General features: G+C 34.0%; 1 long non-coding RNA gene across 1 annotated transcript; it reads right to left on the reverse strand.

Moving 5' to 3' along the window:
- Positions 1–803: 803 nt before the first annotated feature.
- LOC308194437 lies at positions 804–17,923 on the reverse strand. The gene is made up of 3 exons (XR_013950525.1): positions 16,858–17,923; positions 8,753–8,852; positions 804–1,751 (listed from the first exon to the last, which is right to left on the reverse strand). It is a non-coding gene; the product is annotated as an uncharacterized lncRNA (long non-coding RNA).
- Between the last annotated feature and the right edge of the window lie 1,891 nt (positions 17,924–19,814).

Genomic DNA, 19,814 nt, shown 5'->3' on the forward strand with positions numbered 1-19,814 from the left:
GGGTGGTCGCACACTGGAACAGGCTCCCCAGTGAAGTAGTTACTGCACCAAGCCTGTCTGAATTTAAGAAGAGATTGGACTGTGCACTTAGTCACATGGTCTAAACTTTTGGGCAGACCTGTGCGGTGCCAGGAGTTGGACTTGATGATCCTTATGGCTCCCTTCCAACTCGGGATATTCTATGATTCTATGATTTTTCTTTCTTTTCTGTACTAATAAACTGTCTTTATCTCAGCCCATAAGCTTTCACGTTTTTTTCTGATTCTCTTCCCCATCCCACTGAAGGGGAGTGGGAAGGGTGAGCGAACGGCTGTGTGGTGCTTAGCTGCCATCCCGGTTAAACCACAACAGGTCGATAGTCCTTGTAATGTGGTAGAGGTCTTGATTCCAATAGCACTCAAGAGAGAAATAAACAAAAGAAGGTACTACAAAAAGCACTGCTGGTGTTTGTGCATGTATGTTTGTGTGTGAATATGTGATCTGTACACATCATAAAGCTTTAAGATGGGACAGTAGAGCACATTTCTATTATAAGAATCTAAGCAGTGATGATATACACAGGAAAAATGACAGAATAAAAATAAGAAAGTATTATGGCTTGATTCAACAGTAGAACAGCTTTCAGGGACATAGACAATAAGGAGACCTATATACAGCTATGTAGTAAGGCCCCGTTAGGAAGCTTTTTCTTTGATTGTGACACAGGCCTCTCCAACCATGTCTACACATAACGTTGAACAAATAACACTTCTAACTGTGCTATGCTTTCCAGGAATTATCAAGAATATCATTACTATTTCAAAAACTATGAAAAATCTCCAATACATTTATTTTCAGTGACAGATACTTTAAAAAAATATATAACTTGCAACAGAAAAAAAAAGAGATTTCTAATGTAGAAAACCAAAATTTAAACAGAATTATGTTGCAAACAATTGTCTCTAAGAAGATAATTCTTCCTTAATATTAAATTAAAAAAAAAAAAAAAGTTAAACATTTGAAGATATTTTCACAAAACATGCTGTGGAACTGAAAATATAACTCTTATGACATAGACAGTAAAAATAGTTCTTTCCTCACATCACTGCTGCATTCAGATATTTTGTTCCATTCTTTCTTATTCTTTACAATGAATAATGGTATAGGAAAACAGGCAAATTCCAGTTTGAATCTCTAGCACAGCCAACAATTAGTAAAGAGATTAAATCCAGGACTTGAAAAATACTGAAAGTCACAAGTGAGGTAATTAATTAAATGACAGTGAATTAAAATCTCTTTCTAATGGAGACATCTTTTAATGGTTAAGATCCAGATATCACTCACTTAAGCGTACATTGAGGAAAACAGAGCAATCAGGATGAAATTTTGGCTCTAGGCTACCTCCTGTGAGAAAATACTAAATCTACTTTTTATCTCCTTTTTTTTTTTTTTTTTTTTAAATGTGGTTTAAAACATTGCTGTAGCATAACATGCATGTACAAGGGTGGACCAAAAGAAATGAGGCAAGCTGCCAGCCACTTCCATCCTTTCTCTGGATTCACAAATGTGGTCCCATGGGTTCAAGAGGTGTTCCACATCCAGTATCAATGTCATCATCTCTCTGTACCCGCAGCAGAGACATAACTGTGTGCTTAAAGATGGGTCGCCTTTGCCAGCACCATAGCAATTTCTATTTCAGGACCCCAGTCAGATTGCTTTCTTAGATGATGCCTACAATATCCTCAGCACTTTCTCCTTCTGTTGCAGTGTTTCTGCAGTTGTTGTTGTTGAATAGAATAGGATTATATTTAATGAACATGGTAACACTTTTCAATTCAATTTCAATTTTTGAATTACAAGTTTCTTTTTGTTTCATTTTTAGTACAGCTGCTCTTAATGTACCTCATGAGCCTGGTGGGAAGCAATATAAGCCTAGCTGCTGTTGCTATAATAATAATTATTAAGAGTTTAATTTGCATTTTTTTCTTTTATAAAAAAACAACAGACAAACGAACAACATAATGTAGAGTAAAGCCGTGTGTACAAAAAGAACCTTAAAATGATCTTAACACTATGTCTGATTCTTTCATAAAAAGACATATATAGCCTAATAGTTACACAACATATCAAAACTGTTTCTGCCACAATTCAATTCATACTAAGCTATTCATAGGAATAGTTTAGTGTGCCTGTTATTCCATGCCACAGATGTGTTTCAGAAACAGAACTGAGATGAAGTGCAGGAAGAGAAGAGAAAACCATGTACATCCAGGACTCTGGACTGAGGAAGGCAACACTTCTTTTGAACAACAAAATGTATACTGTGTTTATGTCATCACATTCCTGTCCTAGAATAATCTCTAAAAGGGAGTCAGTCATCACCTCTTTTACCAACTGCTTTTCCCATTCCTCTCCTCTGTTAAGTATGCTCTAGAAAGGTTTATGCAAATAGGGTAGCATAAGACCTTTACATGATAATGGTGGCCAGAAACCTTTTGTGAGATGAATTCTTCAGTCAAACATCCAGTTAATTGACAAGAGACTTGACCCATCTAACATCAATTGTTTTTAATTTAGGAGCAGATTGGAAGACAATAATACATCTCAGAAATAGTGTTTTTTTTCTCCTTACAACCACTTTCTGTGTGAGTAATTTTATATCAATAGAAGAAATATATATATATATATATATAGTTAAAACAGGATTTAAAATATATATTGTTGTTGTTATTCTAGACAAGCTTACATTTTCTGTGAAAATGAGTAACATTTCATTGGTTAAAAGGAATAATGAGCAATTACAAAGAACTGAAAATCATATCTTTAGCTGAAAAGCTTCTCTATTGGAATTATTTTCTGAAAGTACTAATTATTGTGTTTATCAAACGATGTGCTGATTTGCAAAAGCTAAGGAAATAACATTGCCGAGCTGGTGTATATTATAATTTTGCTTTTGTCAAGATAAAGGAAAAGCTTATGATTTGGCAGGGCTTAGATCATGTGTATTTAAAAAAAAAAAAAGTAAAGACAAACAAAAGCATCTTTTCAGTGTGTCTATCTGTGAAAGTAAGATAAATCATAAGTTTGGTGCACTACTGAGGTTTGATCAAGTTCATAAAGGAATGAAACTATGAGGAAAATTTATTTCCCATTTAACAAGTAGTCAGAAAACAGTGAACTTTGTCTAAATTTCGTATGTGTACCAGTACACTAATCAATGTAGGTATGTGGCTTTATGTACTGGCTTCACCTGTAAATGCCAAGTTAAAGTCTGAAATAGGAGATACATCCACAGATGAATAGTCTCATATGGTCCTGTGCAAAATGGTCAGATACCAGTGGGAAATTTTTAATAGGGCTTTCAGGTTACCTGTTATTTTTATAAAGGGGATGTGAAAGTTATGTAAAACCATATTTTTAAATATTGTTTAACATATTACTTTACATATCATTAGATCAAATTCAACACATAATAATAAAAATGGTTTCTCCTCCAAAACTATATCTAGTGTGTGATCTAGAGTAACTCTGTGAAATACGAAAGAATATGACCACATTGAAAAATAAGGTTTCATAGACATTAGTGTCAAGAAAGTTTGAGATCTGACTTATTTAAAAGTATTGCTACCTCAAAACCCCTTTGCTACAACAGTCAGTCTCTAAATAGTAACACTTGGACAGCGTGTTATTCCCAAGAAAATGAATTTCTGCTGATCCCATTAGAACATGCTATATGAGTGTTGTTTCCTCTGGACTCTTTGATGCACAACTCCAGGTGAAAAATAATGCCAAACCTGAATTAGGAGTCATAGGGAAACTTCTGTTTTACATCTGTACCCAGGGTTATCAGATTTTTTTTTTCTAAATCAACTCATTTTGTTTTATTTTAAATACTTCTGTCTTCTCCCTTGCTGTGTTTACCTAATCCACCTAATTTGAATTTGCATTTCTAAAACTCGTTATATAAAATTATAACAAAATACTTTAACTCATTGTTTCTATGTATGTCTTTAGTATTTAATTAGATGCACTATCATCGCATTTATCAGAGAAGGATCCCCAACCCAGTCTGCACTCCTGCATTTCTATCTGTGTGCTATTTACTGTTATACACTGTTCCTTACTATTTGACCTTCCTGTTGTAGCAACTCTTTGCATAGAAACATTTACCTCTGTCAGAGTAAAATATCTGAAATATTTTTTTTGCCTTTATAGTATGTTTCCAAACAGTATGATTAATGTCACTGACAAAAAAAAAAAAAAAAAAAAAAAGTGGAAATAGGGAACAACAGAAGGGGGACTGAAGAAGAGTTAAGGATTTTTAATCTTTTTATAGAATATCAGGGTTTCTGAAAATCTGATAGTGATTTATGGCTAATACATGCATTGCAAGATAAATTATTTGTAATTCCAATCCTTTGTCCTATCACAGTATGAAATATCCTATCAGAGACTGGTTCTGCATGCTTTTTGTTCTTTTTTTTTTTCATGCTAGAAGATGATGAATATGGATTTATCTCATGAAAGAAAAAGACCAACAAATATCAGAGTAAAATTTAACCAAATATCACATCACATTATGAAGCCCTTCAAAAAATATTTCAAAATATTTGCGATCAAAATATTTGCGATCAACATAAAGACGAGAATAACGATTCCCAGTCCCTGATAGCTAGACTTTTGCCTAAGGCTGTGCCAGACAGACTATGCCCATTCTTGTGTGATAGTGAAAAGCTGACGTTTTGTAAATAACTAGATGGTAGACCAGCTGAGAATACTGAATATCACAGATGTTAAAGGCACAGTAGGAGGTATTATGTTGCCTGTACCTGATCTGGATTAAGTATTGCTCCTTCCTAATTTATGCTTTCCTTATGCCATCATTAAGAACAGCACAACATTTAATGATGACAGGAAAAGGAATGAGCAAGAGCAAAAATAAAAATAAATTATATTTTGCATGAGGTTAATGGAGTTAAACAAGAGCCAAAAACATTCCTTTAAAACTGCATATTGTGTTCCAAAAATCATTAAAAGTATTTTCTTAGCATTATATGGAATCATAAATGTAATTTTTCCCTTTAGCTTAACACTAAATGGAATATGAAATTATTCCATTTTAAGTTAAGTAGTTAACACTTAAAGCTAAAGTTAATTTCAAATATTACTCTCCTCGTATTGAAGAGAAAATGAGGGACAGAGAGAATATCTGAGTTATAATAAAATCTATATCTATTTATTCTACCCTTGAATTACACAAAATCATTTGTTAATAACATACTCAGTGAAGAGAATTAAGAGAGCATGCTCTACAATTTTTATTTCTTATCATAAATTATTCATGAATTTTGGCGCTGCAGAATTCCACACAAAGCAATGGATTCACTTTCTTCATTTAACTGAGATAAGCAATGAGAAAATTTCTGAGATGCAAAAGCTTTTTAACCAAGGCTTTTAAACTTGCCTCTTCCACATAATTTCCATGGAGTAAACCTCAACAGCAGTACTTCTGACCTCCTTCATTGGATATGACTCATGCTTCATCAAGCTCTAAATTCATCCTGTGAAACTTCTGAAGCTACTTATTAGATTTGAAGTTAGTCTACCCCTGATATGAAGTACAATGGGTGGAGAAAGAAATCATCTTCCGTCTGCAGCTGTGCTGACTGAAATGGAGTGATGACACCTCACTCCCAGCTGATTTTTCCCACCTCCCTGGTAGAAGTAACCACCCTTTCCCTTCCCATCTGCCAGACGAGCTTTTCCTATGAACAGCCCCTTCTTGGTTTCCAGCAAAATTAGCTAAGGAATGCTTGAACACTTTAATTAGTAAATCTGATTTAAATACCCTCATTTGGGTTGAAGCAGGGTAGGAAATGCAAAAAAGGCACTGACCCCAGAGGAAGGTGGCAGACCTGGGGGGTGTGGGGGGCTGCAGGTTCCAAACAGCAACTTTTCAACTTCCATGCTGCAGATGGAGAAGGATGTGTCTCTGCTGCAGAACTTAGACTGCATTATGATGTCCTCCCAGTGTATGTCAGAAGTGGCAGATGTAAGACATTGTCATGTATGTTTGGCCATTACACACTTGGCTTAGAAAGCCCTCCACCGTAAGAGTAGATTTCTCACCCCACAGTGTCCTACATCACCCCCTTGCTGTGGAGATGCAGTGGTTTCTGGACTGAGAGGTAAATTTTCCTTTGGGGATGGTGTGAGTACAGTTTTGTCTGGCTTACATTACTCTTGAATTTTCTGTAAGCCCTGACCAAAAGCAATAAGATCTACCCCTTTTAGTCACTGACTGCAGCACTGATATAAGTACTTAGCCAGCTATCAGATAAGCCAACTAATCTGAAGGACTGAAAATTTAAAATCAAGTCCCTCTTCCCCCTCCCCCCCCCCCCCCCCCCCGAAATTTTATGGGTCTGATCCTACTTGTTGAATGCTGCTTTGGAGAACATTCGCACACTAAATACATATGTCAGGGATGAAGGGATGGAAGTGCCCCTTTCAGTCACAGACTGGTCTTAGATCTGCTTATACTAGCTGAGTTACTACACGTTTATCATTTGAAGGATTATGATTAGTCCAGCTAATTTAATGTGGCAATAAACATTTTAAGAGACCTGCTCTCTGAGTCACTCCTGCAAAAGCAGTCACCACTGAGATCTAAAAAAGGTCTGCTGGAAGCTTTCTTGCCTGTAATAACAAAAAAAAAAGGTTTAAGTAAGACCAAGCACAGAAACACAAATTTCAATAGACACCTACTGTGTGAATGAATCAGAAGAGTGAAGTGAAGTGAAATATCCTCAGACCTTTAGCAGACATGTGATTCATCATTAAGGCTGATGTGAAAGGCAGAGCAAGTTTCCATGATAAATCACAGCCACTAAACAGTAAGCAACAGCACCTGTTTTCATTAGTGAAGGGCTTGTAATGGCAGTGATTATCCATGTGCCAAATGTCTGACTACACGTAAACTAAGTGATATTAAAAGTATTTTTTTGTTGTTGTTGTTATCAAAATCAGTGGTAGTTCTTGTTCAGAAACAACTTACTGCAAATATAAGACAGTAAGACAGGTCTTTAATTCAGCAAGCAGGTCTCATTATCAATCAGTTTTGAATAATATAGTTCCAAGTTTCATGAAATTATACGGGTATTTTTTTTGGTGCAAATATCTATTACTGGTCAGATAACATATTTCCAGAACACCTGTTTGTACGTGGTAGTGTATAAAGGCAACAGGGAATACTGAAAGATTGAGAGAAGAATGAAAGATGTTTCTTTCAGTGACTTTTGTGTCCTAAGTCTGGATCACATATTCATATATCTAAAGAGGAAAGTCTGCAGAACATACATGGTCAAAAGCAGAACAGTAAACTTTCAGATGAATGAAACTTTTAGTTTCCTTTTTTTTTTTTTTCCCTCAGTGAGTCAAATAAGTATGCAAGTCTGACATTAACCATGCTGTATCTTTGAGGAATAACTGTGGATTAAAACATTTAAATCACAATAACATTTTGGAGAAAAAATACACTAAGACACCTCCAGTTCTATCCCTTTCTTTTTAAGTAATCTGATTACTTACAGTTGCAGATCTAATACTCATATTAAAGCCTTATAGAAGGCAATTTATGGCCTATATTCAACATGTTTTTTTTTTCATAAGCCCTGGAAAAAGATAACCAGTAACTTTCTATATTTACTTCACTCCTGTTATTTGTACAAAGTAGTTTTACACATATTAATGTAACTTCATTGTACAATTGTTTATCACTAACAAAATTCCAAACCTAATATAATTTTAAATTTTGCAAGAAAAAGAGATAAAAGACTTGGATCTCTAATACTGTTTAAGAGAGAATTATTTTATTGGTTTTGGTATTTATGTAGTACAAAGTACATTTTTTTTTTTTTTTTAGAAATCTGAAGTGAATAATAAAGCATGATACTTGTTGAAAGAGATGGAACATACCACAGCATGCTGGAATAATTAAAAATAATCATGATGACCAAGGTAAAAAGTGAGCTCTTGGGTAAGACTAAATTGCTGTTAAAAGCAACATCATTTATTTATTTATTATTAATCTGATCAGATTTCAGCTGTGCTGTCATTCAATTTACCTTCAACAGGAAAATAAATAAATAAATAATCTTGCAGGATGGGGACCCCACTCTAAGGCATACCAATGGATCTGTTTCAATGACATTGTTCAGGACCAAAGTTATGAAGGGGGATCTGACACGCAGAAATCACCCTTTCAAGTAGTCATAGGTGAAGGAAATCTTGTAGACTAAAAGTCAGTTTTCTAAACAAGACTACTTCAGACACAGAGGTCAACACAGAGGTCTTATAAAACTAAAGCAAATGAAAAGAATCTAATAGTAAATTACGTATTGAGCAGCAACACTAAATAATTTTAAAATTAACGAATCACATGAACTTAAGAAAAAAATAATCTTTGAAACAGCCTTTGTAGAATATTTGAGTCTGAGATATGTAGGATTGTTTGAGCACATAAAATGAAAAATGGAATGTTTTACTAGATTGATCCAAAAAAATGGTGGGAAAACGGGTATATGAATCATCAGTATCTCCTCTCTGCACTTCTTCTTTCTGCATATTGTCATTTACTGGTAAATAATCTGTGCTTTTCACTATAAATTTGCATATTTAACAGGTTTGGCATGATTTCAGTGGGTCAACACTTACATAAACTCATCATCATACATTAAAATCAATAAATAAAGCAATAAAGGCTAACACATACTGTAGAGTAACTTCAATAGCTTCAAAAATTGGCAATACTTTACGGTTTCATGAAATCTTAAGATGTATGGTGAAGTCTTGTCTTTGTGTTGTTGATATATCTGCGGAAATATATATATTAATTATACATTAAAACAGATTATCATAATTATTAATCTAGTGATGAAGTAATATTCAATGAATTTTCCAAATCAAAAAACATTTAGAAATGCTGTGAAGACCATGTACTGCAAATCAGATTTCTAAAATTAAACATTATATCAATATTTTTTTCCTAATTCACTTAGATTAAAAAATATTTATTTCATTGTAAAAAAGAAATTAATAAACAAAATAATTTTGTTTTCTAGGACTGTGAAGTAGACGTCAGCATGCATTTGATGACAAAACTGGAATTTATTTATTTTTTGTTTACAATAAAATAACAGTATTAAATTTACATGAAATATACATATATATATATGGTGTAAATGGATAAATTGTCACTGACTTCAGAGGGAAATCTTGCCAAACATTGCTTCTAGAGTTTCTTCACTCTCCTGCATTTCTAAAGTTGCTATGAAACCCATTGCAAATTTCATTTTCTACTGTATGCAAATTTATACAATATTTTTGCTTTTTATATTTTACTTATTTTATAATGTAAAGAAAGTTTACTTTTGAAATTATTTCATCATCTGAGTTGCAAAGCTTACAATGAAAGATGTTTCAGCTCTTTGATACTCGATACACTTTGTAAATGCAACCATCAGCTTTCAGGTGATACCTTGCCAGAGTTTGCCATCACCATCAAATTAAAAAACAAACAAACAAACAAAAAAGGAATGCAGATAAGCTTAAACAATTTGGAACCATTATGGGCTCAGCAAGTTTGCATCAAACACAGAATAAAAGTTATAATAAAATTAAAGTTATCTCCTGATAATAAGACCTTGCACTTGACCTGAGTTCCACCTGTCATGAAAAGCTGTGAACAGAATGTTAATAAAGAGAATGTGATGGAAATTTTTTTACTAAATTAAAGCCTGAATGAAGTGGGTTTTCATTGGAAATACCTAATCTGTACTCACAAGTGATGACTCTTCTGTAAATTCAGAAAGACAACAAAACTTGACGCCACTTTAACTGTGGCATCACTGTTCCTACATTTAATACAAAAGAATGCTCAGCAAGTGAAATCACTGAAAGCAAATTGAATGCTTACAGAGTTAAACATTCCTCTGATTTTTATTGAGTTTCATGATATTTCTCAGTTTTCTAAAGCCTCAGTTGCTGGTATAATAATTAGTTTATTGTCTCTGTTTTCATCAACACTAAAACAAGTAAAAAATAGCTCAGGTTCTGGCCATTATATTTAGAGTAGATGTGTGGGTAAGATGTATAAAAGCTGGAAAACAAGGAGGAAAAGATCAGAATATATATATATATATAATATATATATTTTCTTTTAGAGTGCTCCATATTTGAAGAGAAGTATATCATATACAAGAACTGAGAAAGAAAATGGGGAATATAAAATTTTATTTCCAGTCACTTTAATTTGTCAGTAGGCAATGACTGACTATAAGTTTACAGGAATACAGAGGCTTCTTCTATTTAAAGAAACAAGTGATATATTCTATATGAATTATACTTAATTTAAAAAAAAAATAAAAATTAAATTTCATCTTTCATCTTAACCTGATGGCATGAACTCTGTGTTTTTTCAAACACTTAATTTTATCCACATCAGGATACCTCTTCTCCCTGAGAATACATCAGGTGTATCTGTGCTCCCCCCCCCCCCCTCCCCCCCCCCCCTTTTGCATACAGCAAATATTTTCCTTCAGTCCTTACTGTAACAGGCTGAAGAATTGATCTGTAAGAAACTTCTTACTGCAGCATGCAGGATTAATCACTGTGAAGTACATATTTGCTGACTGATCAACAGCCCAATTTGACAGCAGCTATATAAAGGATCTTGACCATCTGGTGATGGGATATGGAAATGCCAGCAATTGTACAATAGCTGCATGCAGGAGACCCCTCACATGTGAGGAGGAGTTAGTCATGTAGAAATTGATCCCCTTACCTCTGGAAATGACTTAATTCTCTATATTCCAAATATAAATATAAACTCCTATTTGGTGGTGATTTTGCTTACACAGTAAGGGGAAGACCTGAGCCATTGTTGTTACAAACATATTACAAGTTCTGCTGGCTAGTTTAATTCTTGAAGTAATAGAAGAAATACTGCTCAGCTGCTTTCCCTGAATAACAGCTAAGCATTTGTAAGGTTATTTTTCTATATTCTTCCTCCAAAACTTAAATTAGCATTGGTAATAGAAGTATTGGTTGGAATGGCAAAACTCAGTGGAAACTTACTTTGTGAACATTAAGATTCTCAAAGAAACTCCAATTCACAAATATATCCAAATCCATAAATAATATCCATGTTATTTACAGATTTTCATAAACACCTTTCCTCCCTCCCTCCCTCCCTCCCTCCCTCCCTCCCTCCCTCCCTCCCTCCCTCCCTCTCTCCCTTCCTTCCTTCCTTCCTTCCTTCCTTCCTTCCTTCCTTCCTTCCTTCCTTCCTTCCTTCCTTCCTTCCTTCCTTCCTTCCTTCCTTCCTTCCTTCCTTCCTTCCTTCCTTCCTTCCTTCCTTCCTTCCTTCCTTCCTTCCTTCCTTCCTTCCATTTCTCTCTCTTTCCATACATCCCTGCCATAAAAGCAGGAGAAATACTATGAAAAATTACTCTGTACTCTTTTGTTCTCCATTCCAAGAACATAACTATAAGCAGAATACTAGACAGTTGCCTTGGAGATAGCAATTAGATTGCCATCAAAGTGTGCCATACATAAAATGTGCTGAAAGTATAGTAAAAAATTTATACAGGACCAGAATGAAAGTTACCCACCTACTCTCTTCAGAGGATTAAGAAAATAGGGGACAGAGGTGAGAGGAAAAAGAACAGCAGGAGAAAGCTTGTTATGGTGTGCATATAAATTTGAGAAAACTTAAATGTTGGTGTCTACCTCACAGGTACTAATCTGGTAATTACTTAATCTTTTTTTTTTTTCAATACTAAAACCAAAATGCAAGAAAATCTCACCTGTCTTGAAAAAAAAAAAAAAAAGGTAAAAAAGGTAAATTGTTTACAATTCAACAATAGAATCATAGAATATCCCTAGTTGGAAGGGATTGGAAGGGACCCACAAGGATCATTGAGTTCAACTCCTAGCTCCCCACAGGTTTTCTCAAAAATTCAGACCATATGACTAAGAGCACAGTCCAAACACTTCTTAAACTCTGACAGGCTTGGCGCCATGACTACGTCCCTGGTGAGCCTGTTCCAGTGTGCAACAACCCTCTCGGTGAAGAACCTCTTCCTGATATCCAGCCTAAACCTCCCCTGTTGCAGCTTGACACCATTCCTGTGGGTCCTAACCCTGCTCACTAAAGAGAATAGATTGGCACCTGCCTCTCAACTCCCCCTTGTGAAGAAACTGTAGACTGTGATAAGGTCTCCCCTCAGCTTCCTCTTTCCCAGGCTGAACAGGCCCAGTGACCTCAGCCGCTCCTCATATGCCTTCCCTCTAGGCCCTTTACCATCTTAGTAGCCCTTCTCTGGACACTCTCCAGCAGTTTAATGTCCTTTTTGTACTGTGGTGCCCAGAACTGCACACAGTACTCAAGGTGGGGCCGCACCAGCTCAGAGTAGAGCGGGACAATCACTTCCCTCGACTGACTAGCAATGCTGTGCTTGATGCACCCCAGGATACGGTTGGCCCTCCTGGCTGCCAAGGCACACTGCTGGCTCATATTCAGCTTGCTGTCAACCACAACCCCCAGATCCCTCTCTGCAGGACTGCTCTCCAGTGCCTCATCGCTCAGTCTGTACGTATAGCCAGGGTTGCCCCATCCCAGGTGCAGGACCCGGCACTTGCTTTTGTTAAACTTCATGTGGTTGGTGATTGCCCAGCTCTCCAATCTTTCCAGATCTCTCTGCAAGGCATTTCCACCCTTCCAAGGCCTTTCCACCCTAATATTGTTGGTTTGATCTATACATAATTTAAGAGATTTTCTTAGAAAAAGGAGGAAAATGTGTTTCTTCATTCTCTGTACTTTAATCTAGAAAAAAAAATAAAATAAATAAAATCTTACCATTACTTTATTGCTCGGGTGAAATATCCCTTGTTTTTACAGAAGCAGAGTACGAGGAGAACACTATCAGCATATTTCCATTATGGATTTACAACTACTGGCAATTTTGGCTGTTTTTTTTGTTTATTTGGTTTTGACTGTCTAATTACAGCTATAAACATCATTTTTATTTCTTTAATAAAATTTAATGTAACTAATACAAGGTGGTTTTTTTTTGTTTGTTTTTCTCTTTAAGTGTCTGGGGCAAAGAGAAATCAGGGTACAGGATGTTCCATGTCCTGTGCAGGACATACGAATAACATAGGAATATACTTTTTACTTTTTGATGAGAAATTAAAATGTTTCTGTTTGAATCTCTGCCAACGCTAAATAAATAAATAAATTATCACTTTAAAAAAGTGAAATACTAGGATGTAGAGTTATTTTAATGTAAGACTCTAGTAAAAATAAAACTTTATGGTTATGGATATCCAACCAAATGTTTTTCTTTGATGATAAGGAAATGGCAGCTCATATTAATGGAATACCAATCTGGTGCTGAATCTTCATCCAGTCATTCTCACCTCCTACCTTCTGTCATCCTCTTTTAATGACACATTCAAGGAAAGTATTATATAAAAGTCTATTATAAAATAAAACAGAATGAGTCACCAAAGGATACTTAAAATCATTCTGTCCAATACAGTGGTGTATTCCTATTTAATTTGCTTGCTTTATGAATTATATGTCTACATTGCTAAAAGGACAGGTAATAATATAGTTCCAGCTTTATATCAGTGAGCCTAACTGTACTTGCTTCACACACAAACGTCAAGATAACACTAGATGCTCATTGTGTTTTAAAGGATTATGGCCTTAAAAATAATTGTTCTGACTCAAGACTGTACTTCAGCAAATCTGAAATTTGTATTTGGCGATGACTCACATTTTTCAAGTTAGGAACATACAAGGAATTATCCTTAGATCAAGGTCTCTGTCGAGGAGTAGCTGTCTTCTTCAGATGGAATTTGACTACATTAATTTTCCTTTTCTTTCTATAGATTGCTTTCTCTTTCATAAGTAAAAACTGTGTGCAGTAAAAATAAAAATGAAATATGACACTTGATTCATACACAGTGTGCAAAATTAACTTCATACAACAGAAGAGTGAGAAAGGAATGTCAGCTAGGAATCAAACGACATTTATTTAAGAGATCAGGTTCTGGAATAAAAGACGTAATGTGCCTGCCTACAGTCAAGGCAAATACTCATCATTGGAATGGGGAATCCATACACAGCTGACATGCAATTAAAATTTTATAAGCACTAAAATGTGTTTGCAATAGGTCAGAGGAATATCTGATATGGATTTTAGTTACTCTGTTAGTTCTCAACTTGCTGTTGTGTACACTCAGCAAGTTTGCAGATGACACCAAACTGAGTGGTGCAGTTGTCACAACAGTAGGACAGGATGCCATTCAAAGGGACCTGGACGGGCTGGAGAAGCAGGCCCTTATGAACCAAATGACGTTCAACAAGTCCAAGTGCAAAGTGCTGCACCTGGGTCAAGGCAATCCAAGGCAGGAGTACAGACTGTGAGAAGAACTCATTGAGAGCAGCACTGTGGAGAGCACTTGGAGGATCTGGTAGACGAAAGGCTTGACATGAGCCTAGATGTTAACTTTAAAAGGGTTAAAAGGTTTTTTATTCCATTGTGATTGCTAATTACATTATAAATAAGCTAGAGTTAAACATATCTTCGTATGTATACTTTCTTATAGATATACCTTTTTATCCCTTACAGGTCTTGCTTTTGCTATCCACTCTTGTGTTTAGTCAAGTAAGAGAACATTGTAAAGCAAGTTATACATATCACATTTTTAGAACTTTCCTTTGCTGCAATGAACAGCTTATATAGGTATTCAGAGTGGAAGGAGAAAATTTAAGTATAGAGGCGTTCTGTTAACTAAAGGGTTGGAAGGGTCCACATCTCAAATATGGCTGTTACCAACACTTGTACAAAAAAACAGTCAGCCATAGAAAACTGATATAATGCAGTGCCATTTATATAGGCTGGCATTTGTGAAAAATAATATTAATCTGCATGAATGGTATTCATGCATATTTAAAACTGTATTTCAATGTCTATTAAGATTATAGGCTATTTTCTTTCTCTACAGTCGCTCTTAAATATATCTTCTTTTCTCAGATCCTGTGAAAGGAAATAGGCTCCGAATATCAAAGGCCAACTCTGAATAGGTTGGGGAAGATGGTTTTTTTTTTTTCCTTTGGATAACTTTCAGAAACAAGAATAAAGCCATTCCAGGCTAACATTTTTTGATCTGAATTTCAGGTTGAAAATCTAACAGGAACAGAAACACTTCGAAGTTTTCTTTTCGTCTTTGTTTTATTTTGGTCAAACACAGTATCAGAATCCAAATACACACATTCCATGAAAGAAAACAGCTGCTATACCCATAAGAGGACTTATGCCTCCTCATTTTGCCTAGCTCCCTCAATACCTAGATGATCAAATACCATGATCAAGTGCCATCTGGTGTTTCAGGAAGCTACAGTCTGTACTCAATTGACTTTTCACTCATAAAGGTTTCCTGGGCATCTGAAGATTTGTTTTTTGGCATGGTTACAGCTCCCTGTGGGCTGACAATTAAGCACATGAAATCTTCAAGATCTAAAAGCTAGGCGTATCCCAGCTCAGCTCAGATCCAAATCTGGTGGGTATTTTTTATCACACAGATCACAAATTTAAGCTTGAGCAAATCAAACAATCAAACAAACAAACAAACAAAAAGCCATGTGAGGTCAGATAAAGCAATTGAACCCTTATTCTTACCTCATAGGTAAGAATTATATTCCGCATTATATATATTTATTATACTTTATTATATTGTTTTTTTTTTTAAATTACATTATGTAAAAATTATGTAAAACCCTTTTTAAAGGGTTTTACAGAATTGGACCCTCATTTTTTTCCATTGTTATTGCCCTTTTTTACGTAACAGAAAAAAGCATTTTTTAGAAAAGTCAGAATCAGAAATCCCACATAACAATGATTAGGTCTCATCCATTTCTGTTTTAATTGATGAAAAGAAATGCTGATGGATAAACTTTGATATAGGAGGAAGCATAAAATGAAGTACCTTAATGATAGGTCTTAATAGCACTCCTAAATAGGCCAGGATAACATTATTTTACTCTCAGAAAGGAAAGACTTTACCAGAAAAGAGTTTGCAGAATAATGTTTAAAGACAGTTTCTATGCAAGGAATCTAAATGAGGTAAAAAGTAGTCTTTTGGGGAAATTCATTATTTCAGTAATCAAACATATAATCATAGTATATTGATGAACTCTAGTGACTATTTTTTTAAGGCCGATGTCTAAATGATAGAAAGTCCTCAGTGGCCAGAATTATGCTTTTAATTTTTTAGGACAAAAAAACAAGCAGCTTTGTCCTGGTCTTTCCATAACTTCTAGGTTATTTTAGAAGAACAGTATATGTTTGAGGGAATAGCTTACTTTGATGAATAACTTGTGATTTGGTAATTTGTTAGATGGAAAAAATATCTACAAGGGGGTACTATGATATTCAATATTTACTGAGTTTACTATTTATTCACAAAGACTGTAGATAAAAGAAGATAAATGTACATTTTAAATAAAGGCATTAAAAATATTTGTGTTCAAGAAAGATACTCTAATCATTCTAGGCTGTATGTTCAGGGATTTAAAAGATTTTCCTACTGGGACAATTTAGTTATAATGAACAATTTGGATAGTTGAGTGTTAAAACATGAAAATGGATAGGTAAAAATGGCTAACTTCAGGAATTTTGATTTTCTTTTCAAAATCAGTTAAAATTATGATGCATCTTAGATCTGTTAGTCATTATTGTGCAGTCCTACTTGCTGTTTTCCAAGTATTCTTTCACTGCCTTATTTTCCCTTTATATATTCACTTACCTAATCTCACAGATCAGCTGGACTTGACTGATAGATCTAGTGCTTCAAGGATGCGAACGTTCATGAAAGACAAAGAAAATAGTAATGCTTGTTGCTGAACAGGCCAACTATTCCCAAAATACTCATTCAATTTTTGTGACATTTTAGCAAAGAACTGAACTGCTGAAACATTAATCAGAACTGTCCATAAATGATAATTATATTTCTGTAAGCTATTAACCTCCTAAAGTTTCAGATTGTCAGGATGCTCTCTGGTATAGCTCCACTAATCACTTTTCAAATTAATGTCTCTAAAATACGTATTTTCTGACAGATCTCCTTTTAAGTTGTCTGCTGACAGGTGTTCTTTTACAATCCAGATGGAGCACATGAGGATGCAGAAACAGACTGCAATGAGAATTTTAGTGGTCTGAGGTGACAACAGAAGAGGGCCTGAAAAATATTATTAAGAACAAGACATAGTTAAGGATAATATGGAGCTATAAAATTTCTAAAAATATTGACAGCAAGTAGAAGGGTAAGTCCATTTTGCATTCTAGATCATTTTTTTTTCTCTCTTTTTTTTTTTTAATTTCCCTCTTTTCCCTTTCCCTTTCCCTTTCCTTTTCCCTTTCCCTTTCCTTTTCCCTTTCCCTTTCCCTTCCCATTCCCCTTCCCCTTCCCTTTCCTCTTGTGTTTTTTTCTTTTTTTTTGTATTTTTTTAATTTTAATTTTCTTTATTTTTTTCTTAGCTATTTTTATATTTACTCCTTGTGTTCCTTCTTTTCTCTTTTCCCCCTTCTCCTTTCTCTTCTTTTCTCTCTCTATTTTTATTTTTTCTTTTCAGCTAAGGATAGTTTACATGGAGGTAGACAAAGGACAAATGTAACAGTTTACATTATTACCAAGAAAAACTACCTGAATCAGCACAAATGTCAATAATTATTTCAATAATTATTTTTATTTTATTTGAGTTGGTGTGATCAAAATGTTTTATCTCACTGAGTCATCCAAAAAGCTATGTTTTACTACATCTGCAATTAATTTTATTGAATGGTTTCAACTCATTTAATATGTTATTGTAATCCTTCTTAGAAAAATGAATCCCAAACTTTACTACTATAATTGAATATAAATAATCATATGTGATGAACATTCTTCATGTTTTGGTAGGAAATTTGTCACTACTTTTTATAGCTCAGTTTAAACATCAAGATAAGACCTTGAAAATTTAAAGTAGGCAAACCAATACTCAGACAAGAGACACTATGGTAATAGTGTTTGTAATATGCTAAACATGGGATGCTCATGGTAATCAACCAGATGGATTAGTTTGCAAGTATATAGTGTTATTAGAAGACTGGTTTAAACATAGAATATAAAACATTAAAAAAAAAAAAGTGAAATTATTTTTACAAAAATGTATAAATAAATGAATCAACCCTGCTAAAATAACAAATTTAGCAAAATGTGGTATAAGGTATATTTATATACATAAAATTCAAAAAGAATCTGAAAAGTGTACATTATTTTTGTCACTTCTAGAAATAATGATGGAATGTGTGAGAACCCTAAGACTATGAGTACAGATAGTATGTATAGGAAGGAGTATCATGTGTAAGAAAACAAATGTATAGATAAATAATGGGGGGAAAAAAAGAAAAAAAAAGAAAAAAAAAAGGATAGAAGAGAATAGAATAGAATAGAAGAGAAAATTTAAAACAAGGAATAAGAACAGTATGAGATTGAAGTTCATCTCAGTCATGAAATTTGTGAGGACAAGAATTTGGAAATATAATAAATTTTTGTACATTCAACATAAAGAGATGGAAGAATCTGAATCTGAATCTGTTTACTTCTGTCCACTGTGTTTTGAATAACCTGAAATAATAACTGTATCTAAGAGCAGGAAAGAAAAAAAAAAAAAAAAGTGGGGGGAGGTGGGGGAATAAGGAAAATGTTAATAATCTATTGTGTTGAACTATTTACTGAAGTCATATTTGCAAAGTAATGATTTGATTAAAGTGCTTTCATAATTTACTATTTAAAAATAAACAAAACACAACAAAACAAACAAAAAACGAAAACATATAAATCAGCTGTAACTTTGAAAGAGGGCTATGAATCTTTAAATTTTATTATAACAGTTTTACCATAAAAACTTAAAAAATTTTGTCCAGAAGATCTTTTTTAGAAAAAAAAAAAATAATAAACAAACAAACAAATTCTGACACACTAAAAATAATAAAGACAAGTTGCCAAGAGCCATCTATGATGATGGTCTAAGAAACCTACTAACCAAACAAGACAGTAATGTTTCTATACCTTATCTGTGTGAATATATCAAAAAAGTGCAAAAAACATTTTTATTGGAGAGTCTTTGAAGTTTATGTTTTTGTTATCTCTCTGCTGGAGAATTATAGATATGGCATCAGTGTAGAAGCTGCTTTCAGAATGATAATATGATTGTGATAAGTGGAATTGTTGTTCTGTTCTTCTGTATCAGTTTCCCTTAAATACATGGTGTCAGAATTTTGATTGCCTTGAAGGCTGCTAACAAAACATCCTATAACACAATTTCATCAAGTAGGATATGTTATATGGCAAATAAATTTAGGCAGAGATAATATGGAAAAATGTTCTATTTTCAGTTATTAAAATATGAAACAGACATCTTTCTGTTTGGATTCATCTTGGGGGGGGTGGTAGAGTAACAACAGTGAAGTAACAATAGTAATACATACTAATTACTGTAATATGTTTTAAAAAGTTGAAGGAAATATGAAAGAAATGTATTTTAGACTAATAGGACCTAACTAATTCATTACCATTATATATGAAAGAAGAATAATAATAATAATAATAATAATAATAATAATAATAATAATAATAATAAATAATAATAATAATAATAATAATAATAATAATAATAATAATAAAATGGCTGGATCAGACTGAAATAACTCTTTAAGCCAAGA

This window comes from Anser brachyrhynchus (assembly GCF_964034855.1).
Source record: "Anser brachyrhynchus genome assembly, chromosome: 1".
Taxonomy (NCBI): domain Eukaryota; kingdom Metazoa; phylum Chordata; class Aves; order Anseriformes; family Anatidae; genus Anser; species Anser brachyrhynchus.